This window comes from Rattus norvegicus, chromosome 15 (genome assembly GCF_036323735.1).
Source record: "Rattus norvegicus strain BN/NHsdMcwi chromosome 15, GRCr8, whole genome shotgun sequence".
Taxonomy (NCBI): Eukaryota; Metazoa; Chordata; class Mammalia; order Rodentia; family Muridae; genus Rattus; species Rattus norvegicus.
Window position 1 is genome coordinate 42116368 of NC_086033.1, and position 13715 is coordinate 42130082.

General features: G+C 47.8%; 1 protein-coding gene and 1 long non-coding RNA gene across 3 annotated transcripts in view; one reads left to right on the top strand and one right to left on the bottom strand.

The window, feature by feature from the left end:
• Positions 1 to 13715, top strand: part of Xkr6 (XK related 6) — a 236890-nt gene that overhangs the window by 83957 nt on the left and 139218 nt on the right.
• Positions 1275 to 6475, bottom strand: LOC120097014 (uncharacterized). The gene is made up of 3 exons (XR_005494049.2): positions 6424 to 6475; positions 2636 to 2724; positions 1275 to 2247 (listed from the first exon to the last, which is right to left on the bottom strand). It is a non-coding gene; the product is annotated as an uncharacterized LOC120097014 (long non-coding RNA).

Consider the following 13715-nt stretch of genomic DNA (forward strand, 5'->3'; position numbering starts at 1 on the left):
TCCATGAGGCCAAGGGCAGCATGAGACACCCTGAGTGGAGAGTCTGGCAGACAGCCTCTTGGCATGATTCAGGTATTCTGGCTATAGCTGTCTAATCTTTGGACCATCAGCATCTATCCACTCTGACATATGTGTTCTCCACTTGGTCCTCTGTATGTCAAGGGCAGCGGGACCTCTACTCTATCCCGCTGAGGAAGAGCCAGAAACCATTATTCTTCGTTGATGTTCCACACTTGGTGGCAAAAGCCCTAGTATTTGTTTCCATGAGTTGATGGAGAAGGGGGAGGAAGAAGACCAACAAGAAAGGCTGGGCAACTGTTTCTTGATTCATAGAGACTCCAAATTTGTGCTTTAAATGGGACAGCAAGAGAACTAACCCCTGGGCTAGGAGCAGCCTGGGGTGAGTGACAGATGGGAGGATGGAGCATGAGGACAAATAAGAATACAGAGTTAACTGCCTGGCAGATGCCTCAATGGAAGGAAGACATCAATTAGTATCAGCGCGTTGGGCACCGGGATCTGGTGTGGCTGGGTTTCTTGCTAGAACTCGAGCTGTAGAGGATACAGTGATGGTCTGGGCACGGTATTAGTTAGGGATGGGCTCTTTGGTGGTGGAAGATCACATGGACACCATGTCAAAGCATCCACCTGGGCTAGAGTAGGCAACCACAGAAGAGGCGCATGTTCTCCTGGGACTCCTGGCCACCTGCTTGCTGGGCATAGGCTGTGTTTTATGAAGTCTCTGTCTCTCTCAGAGAAGAGCCTAAGTCCAGTCTGATGCAAGTGAAAAGTCACCCTGTCTTTAATGCACACAAGCATGTGGGTGTGAGGACCCATATGACCATTCAAAGCCGCAAGAAGCAGCCTGTAGTCCCTGCTGAGACCCCTGGAGAGAGAGAGAGGAAGCAGTGTCATACAGACAGGAAAAAGAAAGCTGTTAACAGATGGCAGGATGACGAAGGCGGGAACAACTGGGAAGCAGTGTTGGGTACTGGCATCAGGACACTGATGACCAAGGGCCATTCTTCATTGTAGGGCTGCTGTTGTTTGCTTGAAGTTTATTCCGATGTTGTGTGTCAGGAATGCCCATCACTGATCATCAGGTCAGCCGAGACTACGCTCCATATATCCAGCACTCCTATGTGTCTCTGGCCAAGGCTAGCCACAAGCTTATTTCTGACATTCCATGATAGCAGAGCTAGAGGGATCCTTCCTCGTAGAGTAGGCCAGACCTCGTGGTGTCAGCCATAATACTGAGAGGGCCACAAAGAACAGATGGGCAAGGAAAGCAACATTTTTATTCCAGGCCAACAAACCACCATTGAGTCAGGAACTGAATAGGCTCCAGGGACATAGGAAGGAAAAATTAACTGAATTTGAAGGTGCTCATGTCCAGCAGGTGAGTGGACCATTGGCAAGCTGATGAGTCACTGTATCTACAGAGGAATGACTCTGACTCTTCTAACATGGACAGGGACAGATGCCTGGCCTGATGGCAGGGGATTTTACACTGGACCCTCCCCCACAAATGGGACGTTCATCCTTGTGTGGATTCTCTCAGATCACTGACTGCTCATCTAGATGACCTGGGCCCATTCACACCCTCTTCAAGCACTGGGGTCCCCTTAGAATGTCATGACCCTTGAGTTACGTTGGAGCACTAATCCCATGCTTTCAAATGGATAAGACTTGGTGCTATTTACTACACCCAATACTAATACATGGTATTTACTTTTCCATGGTTAAGACCAAACTGGTAGATGTCTCTTTAAAGATGGATGACAGGTTCCTCGCAAACCCAGTACGCGGCTAGTTATCTTCTTGTAGATCCCTGTAATACCTCTCTGTGTCACACATGCAGTTGCATCTCCTGAGGGAAGGCAACAACTCCCCATGTCTCACAGCACAGCTCTGTGGTCCCAGCTTCCTCATCTAGAAAATGGCCATGGGATTCTATTTGCTTGTTTATGGATCAGGGGCACTGTGTGGGAAAGGGAAGGTACTATAAAGTACCACAACCATGCTTTACAGGGATGTTTTTCATGGCAACTGGCTTTCTTAGCTGTTAGACTGCATGGTGAGGATGCTCAGGGCTGGTTCTGAGAAGTAGCAGACACAAGTCTCTCCTGGCCACAGAGGTCTCACTTGGAAACTGTTGTGTGTAACCATGAAGTCCTTTCCATGAAAGGGAAGCAGCAGAAGGTCAGATTGTAAACTACAGAGAACACCAGAGACTAAATACAGCATCTGTAGAACAAACAGATCCCAAGGACAGTTTAGGGAGTGTGGACAATGACAGAAGGCTGCTCACCTGATGCTGGGCGAGGCCACCTTTAGTGAACTGAGATCAAGGAGGGAGGGTTATATATGCCCCCGGATGACTGCTGATGGCTAAAGAGCCTTCTTAGGGGTGAGCCCTGGTGCAATCATACAGCAGCAGCAGAATCCAATTCACAGTGCATGTGGAAGACTCTACACAGATAGCCACGTGTCCTGCTTACATATTTGTCAACTTGACATAGCTAGTGTCATCAGGGAAGAGGGAGCATCAGTTCGGAAAGTGCCCCATCTTGGTTACATTTGGGTGCTGAAGTAAGGCGCTATGGCTAAGGTGGCCATAAAAGAACGCATTTACCTGCGCTTATGGTTCCAGAGGTTCAGAGTCCATGATGGCAGAATGAAGGCATGGGTGACGGGCAGCAGGATCAGCTGAGACTCCACATCCTAAAATCATAAGCACAAAGCAGAGAGCATACGAGGAGGGGCACAAGTCTTAAAACGTTAAGCCTTCCCACGGTGACACACCTCTTCCAACAAGGCCACATCTCCTAATCTTTGCCACTCTCACCTACTGGAGACCAAATTCTAAAAAGTATAAGAGCCATTCTCATTCAGCCTACCACGGTCTCCATCAGGTTAGCCTGTAGGCTAAACCCATGGTACATTTTCCTGGCTGCTGTGAAAATATCCAGGTCACAGTAAGAAGTGCCACACCTGGGCAGGTGGTGCTGCGGTGTAAGAGTGAACCCAACGAAGTTCCTAAGAAGCATTCATCTATGCCCCTGCTTCAATTCCTACCTCCAGGTTCCTGCTTGAGTTCTTGCCTCGGTTTCCCCTAAAGATCGACAAATAAACCCTTTCCTCTCCAAGTTGTTTTTGGTCATGGTGTTTTATCGTAATGGTAGAAAGCACACTAAGATACCATGGGACCCTGAAGGACATTTAATGTGAGAGCTCAAGGTCACAGGGACTTTGGAGAATATAACACCTTCTTCCCTTCCTGGCCACTATCTAGAAACACTGAAGCTTGAAGAAGGAGTGAACCAAGAGGCTCTCAGGCCCGCATCATAATGCTGCTGCCGTTGCTTGCTGGGAATCTCCCACATGTTTAGTCACTAGGAATGTGTGCACAAACTTCCTGTTGTCTGTGGAAAGCCACTGTGTCATATGTTAGGAGCACCCTGCATACTTTCAGGTTTGTGGAGGATAGATCAGGTTCAGGTCAAGCTGACAGGAAGGGGAGTCTTGGGACTCAGGTGAGTTTGGAGGGAGTGGTGGATACAGGTGAATGGACAGGGAGGAGGTCACTTGTGAGCCAGGCAGGGAGAAAAGGGCACTTAAGAGTTATTCATTTCCCAGTCCTGGAGATTCAGAGGTTAAATAAAATTTAAGTTAAAATGTTAATAAAGTGAAGGAATGGTGAATAGAAGACTGGATTAAGTGACAAGTCTCTTAGCTGTGGTCCCCAAGTGACTGGGAAACACTCCTGTAAAAGGATAAGAGAGGCGCTGGAGAGATGGCTTAGTGGTCGGGAGCACTGACTTCAAGAGTAGAGGGCCCAGGTTCAGGTCCCAGCACACATTTGTGGCTCACAACTGTCTGTAATATCGTTTCAGGGAGTCCAGTCTCTCTTCTGACCTCCATAGGTACCAGGCACACACATGGTACACATACACATACACATGCAGACCAAACACACACAAAATAAAAATAAACAAGAAAGGGGAAGCTAAAGCTGTTCTAGAGCTGTGACAGAGCTGCCGGATAGGATAATGTCGACAGTAGAGTCAGCCAAGGATATCGAAGATGGCACATTCGGTTCCTTGGGAAGTTCTTTCTGAAGAACACAGACACCAAGCCATGTGTGCATGTGTTACCTTAGCACTAGGGAGGCAGAGGTAGGAGGATACAGGTGACACTGTTTTGAAGAAAGAGAAGGTAGAAAATTGAAGCTGACAAGACCCAGGGGAGAGCTAGCTATCATGGTTTGAAGCAGGGAAGCATTCACTCCTGTAACAATTGCCAGAGAGACTCAGGTCTGTCATGTTTCTGTCCCCACCTTGGGTGGTGGGCAGCTCAGAGCTACATTTTATGCAACAGCGTTCACTCTCTCAAGTCTGGCCTTTTAAAAAGCTGCTCTAATTAGTTCTTCCTTCACCCTCACATCCCTATTTAGCCTGTCTTTCCCTTTATTTATATGATAATGATTTTCTTATTTTATGCTGTGTCATATCCTTTAGCAAACAGACAGTATTTTTAAAGCATTTCAAAGAGCATTTACTACAAGAGTAGCAAAGAATACCACCGTGTGCAACCTGGCTTCCAGTGTTAACCTCGGAGATCTGTATCTTTGACTCCACCCACTGAAGCAGCTCCAAGCTAAGCTTTCTGCTCAGTGACTGTAAGTTTTCTTCTTAACCCAGGATACATGTGTGGATCCACACATCCTGTCAGTTCATTAATTGTTTTTTCCATGTTGTGAGTTTTAATGTGTGTGTCTCTTCTGTTATGAGCAATCACAATCTTTTTTGGGGGGAAAATGCATTATAAACACTAGAGGGAATAAAAAAGAACAGAAAATGCAAATATTTGAAACATCTCAAGAAACTTGACAGGGAGCTGGAGAGATGGTTCAGCAGTTAAGAGCACTGGCTGCTCTTCCATGGGACCTGGGTTCAATTCTCAGGACCCACATGGCAGCTCACAACCATTTTTAGCCGTAGTCCCATGGGATCCAACACCCTCTTCCGGCCTCTTCAGGACTTGTACTCACATGATGCCCAGAAATACACATAGGCAAAACACCTATATACATAAAACATAAATAAATAAATCTTCTTTAAAAGATTGAAAGGAGATTGGCAGAAAGTAACTTATGACTGAGACAGCGATGTCAAATGGAATGCTTAAAGAGGTAAAAGACTGGATCAAATGATATTGCAGTTCTTGCAGAATATTTTTACATTATTTTAATTACATTTTATTTATTCATTTGCATGTGTGCATGTGTGTTGCACGCATCCCATGTGCATGTAAATAACACAGCATGTACTTAGAAGTTAGAGGACAACTTGTGGGAAACAGTTCTCTCTTTTACCATGTACGTCCTGGGGATTGAAATTACTTCACCAGGCACCTTGGTTTACTGAGACATTGTTCTGGCCTGCAACCTAAAAGTCTTTCTTTCTCAAAAAAGTTATTGTGGTCAGGCTTTTACCCCTTAGCATGGGAGACATTAGGACATTATGGTCAGGGTTTGGGCTACCCTGTGGGAGGCTCATACTCTCCTGTGAGTGGCAGCTGACGACCACTGTCGGTTGGACTTAGCTAAGGTGGAGGTGGGCAAAATGGAGAGGGAGTCTTGCTCTTCTCTTCTCGCTGAATGACTGATGGGAGGGAGTGTGCCTCAGAGAATAAGCGAAGCTGTAGTTGGTGCTCTGGGAAAGGAGGGGACGCATGAAGGATGGAAGAAACCATTTATTGCAAAAGAAATAGGAAGCAGGGCACAGCGGAGAGGAGCTGGAGGACTTGAAAAGTCAATGTGGGGAATTGGTGCGTGAAAGAGAGAAGCCTGAAAATGCAATCTCAAGGGATGGATTGACGGACAGTGCTGTAAAGAACCCGAGAAGATGGTATGGAATAGAGGGTGTGAGGCAGTCGGGAAGTTTATGTCACACACCCAGCAGTAAACTCAAAAAATTAAGGGAAATTAGGAGCTCCAGGACAAAGTTAAAAGAGAAAGATATGGGTTCACTCAATTTCTAACTGAAAAAAAAAATCCTGGGGCCATCAGTTACATCGAAGTGTCTGTCAGAATAGCTACTGCAGGGGAGCTGATAAACACAGGTTCCAGGGTCTGGGGCCAGGTCCAAACTGTAACTGTGTATGAGAATAGAGAGAAAGAAGGGGAGTGTCCCCAAAATGTTTACCAAGCACCGTGTACCAAGAGCTCTTACAACTCCCACCTCAGCAGGAATCCCCTTCCCATGTGTTCACACTTGACTTAGATCTGCACGTGGCCCACCCAGCCTGGCTTACTGTGTACTGCTCACATAGTGTGTGCCCGTGTGTGACTAATGCTAGGTGTTTCAGTAAACACAGTTACCTTTGTGTTGTAGAGGAACATTTATTTCCCATACTCACAGAAGTGCAACAAGGGTGTCCTGCCTGTGGAGATTCTAGAACTTAGGTTGCCACGTGCTCCATTTCCAGGGTTATGAAGTCATTCCTAGTCAGTGCATAAGAAGGGGATGGTAGCCCATGATGGCCATTCCAGCTTTTGAGAAGCCAAGGCTGTAGAATTGATAGAAGATTGAAGCCAGCTTGCGTGACAGAGTAGACTCCTGTCCCAGAGAGGAAGTGGGGAGTGAGGGAAGGAGAGAAAGAGGAAGAGGAAGAGAGATAGAACACACACACACACACACACACACACACACACACACACACACACACGATCATGGGAGAATTTTAGAGCCACACCTAGTTGGGGGATTGCTTTCATTCACATTGCACCAGCTTTAATTTATTAACAAGAACAAGTACCCTGATTGCTAAAGAGACTGAGAAATGTGTGTTGGCTGGGTTTTCAGGGAAAACAGGAAGAGTTTTGATATATACATACATAAAGGTTAATAAGAGTATTTTTTAAATTTGCTCCTCAAAATAAGTAAAGCTCAAAATATAACATCACCACCTCAGGAGGTTATGTTTACTCCTGGAGCTTTTATTCCTTTAAAATATTTGCAAAATGATTTAACTGAAAAATCCATCTCCTTTTTCCTCAGGTCCTGGGCATGATAGTTTTGAAGCAAGTGCCCCATAACCCTGTGGGGCTCGAGGTTTTGGGTCTTTATATTTCCTTTATAAAGTCTTTCTAAGGACAAGGGCGAATGAAGGCACATGCAGATATATTTTGTGCCTGCTTGGTTCATAGATCCCAGGCCACATTGCCCTGGCAGTTCTCGAGAAGCCAGTGGCTCTCCCTTACCTCAGCTTTGGCTCTGTAGACCACTGGGTTATGTTTGTCAGCTTCGCCGTCTATGGCCTGTTTCCCCTCGTGCTCGGGCAATGTTAGCCTGTAGCTGACCAGACCCCATACTGACAGCTTTTTCTCCTGCCTTGTTGGACTTTGGAACTGGACCTGACTTGCTTTCTTCTGTCATGTATAGTTTCTTTCAGCAGCCCTAGTTTCCTTGGCCTGTCTGTTCCGTGGCATTCTGTGTTTCCAGATGATTTTGCCCTGGATGTATTAGCCCACTGCTGTCCTGATTTCACCCCGTATGATGCTTGCTTGCTTGCTTGTACTTTAGAGGGAGGAGCATAGCTAAGGGACCCAGCAGGCTGTGAGATAAGAGCAGCAGCGGCTCCTGCTGTGATGTCCTGGTCTGACCCATACACGCACAGATCCCCTTGAAGGGCCTCAGTTGCAGACCTAGCACTGCGGCTGCTGGCAGCTACCTACCTTTCTCTCCAGGGTGCACCCAACCTCCCTCTTTCTCCATATTTGGGCCAAGTAGGCTTAATGGTCCTGTTTGACCCTCAGTCCCTGCTCCAGGAAGATGGGAATGGATTTCTCATTCTCAGTCCTCATCTGTGCTTTCTTGGAGCCTTGAACAGAACACTTTGGGGGCTTCTGGAGCAGTCTGTAAAGAACCCTGTTGATGAAATCTCAGCACTCTGGACAGAACCTCCCGGTATTTACTCAGTGCCTTGGACAGAGTCCTGGCGGACAGCTTTGGGACCACGATGTTCAAGACACTTTCCTGTGGTGTGGATTCAGCACCAAGGACAGAGACTTTCCAAAGGCGCGTTCGGCACCCTAGACAGCTCGCTGTCATTGCTGTGGACAAAGACCTCCAGGCAAAGTTTTCAGCCAGCTAGGCAGACCCACACCTCCACTCCTACCCCCTGCCCCTAGTGTTTTGTGGGTCTGTGTTTTAAATGCCCCGACAAAGGATTCGCAGTTCTCAATGACCGCACAGACTTCCAGTGTTGGCTAAACAAATCGGCAAGATTCACCCAAAGTTTGGGATTGGCCTTCATGTCAGCAAGGACAGCTAGGTGGTGTTTTCTAATCAGTCTGCTCCCATTTTTACTAAATTTGGAAATTTTAAAACATTTCTTTAAGTTGTTGCTCCAGCTGAGAATTGCCACTGTCCTTATGCAATGAGGACAGATTTCAGTGTGGTGCTGTAGCCCAGCTGTTTCAGACTGAACCAGGAAGCAAATTATTTCTCATCTGTCTCCTGTACAGGCACCACAGCGAGATCACAGACTTTAGACCTGGCTCCCAGTTCCACTGTGATCTGGGATCCGTTGTTTCTCCTTTTTGGATCATTTGTAAAATAATACTTACTACCCAGAGCTGTTATCCTAGGATAACATCAGGATTCACATATTCCTGTGGCACCCGAATTGTCTTTCTAAATTGTAGTTGTGTCCTTGTTTGCATTTGTGCTCTGATCTCAAGGTCCATACACTGTGCACTGTGTGTGCGTGTGCATGTGTGTATGTTTGTGTGTGTATATTTGTGTGTGTGTGTGTGTGTGTGTGTGTGTGTGTGTGTGTGCATGCGTGCATCTACATCAGAAATCTTTGTCCATTGCTCTCTGCCTTGTTTTCTGAGACAGGGTCTCACACTGAACCTGGTACTTGCAGATTAGGCTAGACTGGCTGTCTGTCAGCCCCAGGGCTCCTCTTATCTCTGCCTCCCCTGTACAAGCTCACCACACTGGCTTTTATGTGGGTGCTGGGGCTTGAAATCAGGTCCTCATGCTGGCATGGAAAGAACTTTACCCCGCTGAGCCATCTCCTGGCCCTTATAATACTTTTATTCTATTAGTAAATGGCTTTTATTCTTACAGGTATATTTTAGTGTGGGCCTTGTCAACAGTATCTTGGAACTGTCAAAAAAGAAATATCCTGTGTTGTGGGAGAAATTGGACCTGGTGACATTCTATAAGATACTGAAGACCCATGTGATCTAAAGTACCCTGTAGTGTCACCCAGCTTCATCCTTCATAAGCCCTTATATAGATGCTGTTACTTTGGCTAGACTTCCAGATGGACCCACTGTGGACCCACAGGCTGTTGCAGGTTGTGTAATGGACAGTGACCAGGATAAGGACACCATCCTATGCACAGGTCTTGGTTCTTGGTGTGCACACCGTGGTCCTCACTGGTCCCTCCTTCCACCTGGCACCACACAATGTCTGGAAGAGGTATGATGTTTCTCTAACATGCAGAGCCTGGTTTGTAAACAAACCCTGAAGCTGGTGCTGCCACCGCCCTCGCAGCAGATGGCTCTGCAGCTGCCCACTGGGTGGGGCCTCCCTGGGAGCAGAATAGACAGGCAGGCTCCCGGCTCCGTGATGAAGAGAAGGCATCCAGTTGGGGCCCAGGGGAGGAGGCGAGGAGACGTAGAAAACGGGAACACCTCATCCTTTCTTCTCAGGCCTGCTTCCTGCTATGTCCTCCTCCCTCCCTGGTTGCCAGCCTGTCTCATCCTTCCCTTCTTTCCTCCCTCCCTCCTTTTCTTCCCTTTCTTCTCCCCATCTTCCTCCTTCTATTCCTAATGTCTACCCCACCTTTGATTCCAGTGATCTTTCACTTCTCAGGACTTGGATGAACATCCACCACCCCCCCACCTCCACTGTGCCACAGTCCAGCTGGGCAGTGCCGTGGACCAGTGTCTGATGCCTGGGAAATAGCTGGTGCCTTTGTCAGTAGGTGAAAGGATACAGATATGTCAGGCACATGTTAGCCTGAGGCATCCATCCTCTTACTGTGTGAATCAGCGACTAGGTGGGCTGGCCAGATGGACAGACCTGAGCATGGAACTCAGCAATCTGGGGCATCCCTCCCTGCATGATTGTCTGCACAAGAGTTCTGGGCTTTGAGGCCATTTCCTGTCTGCTGTGTGGAGGTTCCTGTCCTGGAAGGATAATTGTAAAGTCAGGGGAACGTGAGCAGTGACTGAAGAGTCACCTTCAATAGCCTCCACTGTATCCTCCGCTGAAGGTACCACACGTGGTGTGCTATTCCCGAGTGGGGGATCCAAACTGTTGCAAAGAGGGGGAGGGGCAGGACAGTGGGAGTTGAAGGCTGGGAAGGAGCCCACTAGGTGGAGATGTGGGAGGGCAGAGGGAGTGGCTTGCACAAAAAGCAGAGAAGGTGGGTGGTCCCTGGCTGTGTTGAACAGTGGTTCTGTGCCTGTCACCACAGCCATTCAGATATGCGCAATGTTGCATGTGATGCAGGGCAAAAGCTGGCATGACTGGGCCAATGTGACTTCTTATTCATTTATTTCATTTATTGAACACGTGGTTTTTGAGCTCCTACTATGTGCCAAGTCCCCCTAGTGTCTCAGCTGTGGGCAAAAGAACAGAAGTCTCTCCATGTGCGACGTCAGTGGGAATGAAGAGACAGACGGATTGAGAGCAACCGTGTCCATGAGTGTGCTAATGACTGAACAGAGTGTGGGGTTGATGAAGAGCAGTTGCTTACTGTGGATTTAGTGTAGAGAGAACGCAGGACTCGCTTCTTATGAACAGCATGGCTGTAGGGGCATGAGGGGCTCTTCGGTGGACTGGTAAGCCATGGTTTAGAATGTGAAGCTGACTGTTCTTGATCTTAGACGTGAAAGGGGTGGAGTCTTCTCACAGGCATGGGAAAGGTTAAAGGAAAAGAAGAAATGAGTGCAAGGAGTTTTGAGTGACTACCAAGGTCTTGTCATGTCACTTCGTACTTGCGTTTCTGCCTTTGTGGGCTACTCAGATTCTGGGGCTCAGGAGTTCAAGCCATGTGCTCTTCTCCAGAAGTTGGACCAGGCAACATACCATGACATCACCTCAGAGCATCCTGAGTACGTTTAAACCAAGTGTCAAGATGTGTAAAGAACCATGTACCCACTTGCAACATGCCCCACCACATAGCGTGTGTCCCAGCGGCTCTCAGAAGAGTTTGTGAGTATTCAGGGAACTCAGCACTTCAGCCATGTGGAGCTTGGAGAGGAGATGGGGAAGGGGAGACTTGTGAGAAATGTGATTACAGCCATGTAGACAAGAACTTCCCAGTAAATGCACAACTAAAATGTGGGCATCAATGCCCTGGGTATGGGCTTTCTAAGTTGGATATACACTGTAGGAGACCTCCTAATATTAACCTCTATCTGTCCAAAAGTTCTCCTGTGGGAGCAGCCAGCAGGGTATGCTAGTAAGAACACGATGGAGCGAAATACAACGAGCTTCAAGTAGAGGGGATTTCTGGTGAGATTGCTGCTCTCCTGCGCCTGACCTGAACACTGCACAGAGAAACATACCGTGTTAACAGGTGATTGTGTGACCTGTGGGCCCAGAGCTGGGCAAGATGGAAGTTATCTTGCTGCCTAAGGCGTTGATCACTCCCTGTACCATACTTTCCCAGTGCCAAGATGCTCTTCCCCGTTTGTAAGGCAGTGAAGTCTTTCTAGGAGCCCCTGTCTTCACTCCGGGATGCTCCATTCTTGTGAATCTAATAGATCCAAGATACGCACATGCTCTTCAGGAGCATCAGAGGCTGCTTAATATGTGGCATGAGGTCATTATATGTCACATGGAGTAGGGGGTGTTAGGTGGGGAAGCCATCTGCATTCATCCCCCAGAAGTAAGCCTTAAGTGCACTTAGCTACTACCCTCTCCAAAGGCTTCAGGGCTTGGCTTCACCAGTGCAGATTCTGAGACTTGGGACCTCATTAACCTTCATTCCCCAACCCATATGGCTTCATCACCTCAACCCATATGGCTTCCCATCCTAGCCTACCTACAGCAAGAGTCCTGGTCCCTGCATAGGAGTTCCCTCACCATTTCTGGCCATTTTTATCTGCTAGCCTCATCTGGATTCTTGACTCTGAATCCCCACATGTTCTAGTTGTATCAGCAAGGATTTCTATCTCTCCCCACACTGCAGTGCCCTGCATACCTCACAGATGTCCCCTTGGATAGATTGTCTCACTACTTTACCAGAAGTAGCTGTTCCCTTAATACCTTCTCTCTCAGACATCCAAGCAAAACCTCTGGGCACTTCCATCCACCTTCCTGTGGCTCCCAGCCTATTCCTTGGCATTTATAATCCACAGTGAGGAAACAGCTGGGCCCCAAATGAGGCTTCCACTGGTGCCCCAGGGCCTTTGAATATATTAGAGATGGTGTTTGCCCTGTACTAGGTACCAATACTTGGGGCTCTCCACTCTATTGGGCAGTCTTCACTGTGACTTTCACTCGCCAATAACAGCACCTGTATCATCCCACATCCTCTGCCCATCTTCTTACCCACTTGAAAGACTGGGTAGTAGTTCTACTAGTCCCCTTCAGTGTAGGCAGATATTAGACTTCCAGGATAGTCAGGGAAGATGGGACAGTCGTCCCTTTTAGACCATGGTTGCCTGTGTACTATAAAGTGTTTCAGACCAGTTTGTGGGGGAAGGAGATCCCTCCTGCAGTTGAAGGACTTGACCTGGAGCCCTGGAATTCCTGTGCTTACCCAATGCTCTAAATGAGGTTAGCGTATGTCTGTAATATCAGCTATAACTGGCAGCCCCCTAACGTTGAGTGTACAACCTGAACATTGGTCCACGGATGAATTTCTTGTTCAGAGTAATGCAGTCTTCCAGCTGAGCTTCACTACTGGGTCTCATGGCATCTAGTTGTCACATCTGGAGAGTTTAAGCCTGAGTCATTCTGAGTTGCCTGTCTCCCCTTCTGGCCCTGCTCAACCTTCACTCCCTAATATGACTCACCTGGACCCACTGGGAAAGGCCTTGTCCAGAGGAGGGTGGAGTCTGCCTTTGAGAGATCATGAGGGTGGAGTCATGAGAGATCACATGCCGACTTCCTGCACCAGGGCTGGCTCCTAACACCAGGCCTGTCTTTGGAGTTGGATCCCTCGGCTCCCCATGTGGTATTCCCAGCAGACCTTGTTCTTCACAAAGCTGTTCTTACTGCAACTTTGCAAGGAATGACAGAAGAAAAAGAATACAGCCAGCCTGCACATTCTGTGGCCCAGTGGTTTCCAGGTTCAGCATTTCCTGTGTGTCTTCTGACATTCGCCCATGCATACATATGTCCATGTGTATGTGCACTGTTGAAATCACTGAATTCTAGTAAGCAGAAAGACCTGAAGAATAGCTCTTTCCGGACTGGCGGAGGGATCAGTGGGCAAAGACACTTGCCATCAAGCCTAATGACTAGAGCTTCAGTCTCAGGACTTTCAGACTAGTGGAAAAAGTGACTTCCAGCTCCCAAGTTGTGTTCTGACCTCCACGTGTGCACTATGGCACGCGCGCGTGCGCGCACACACACACACACACACACACACACACACACACACACACACACACATACACACACACATGTTGCTTCCACCTAGTGGGCTGCATTGCATCCACTTCCCCATTGGGG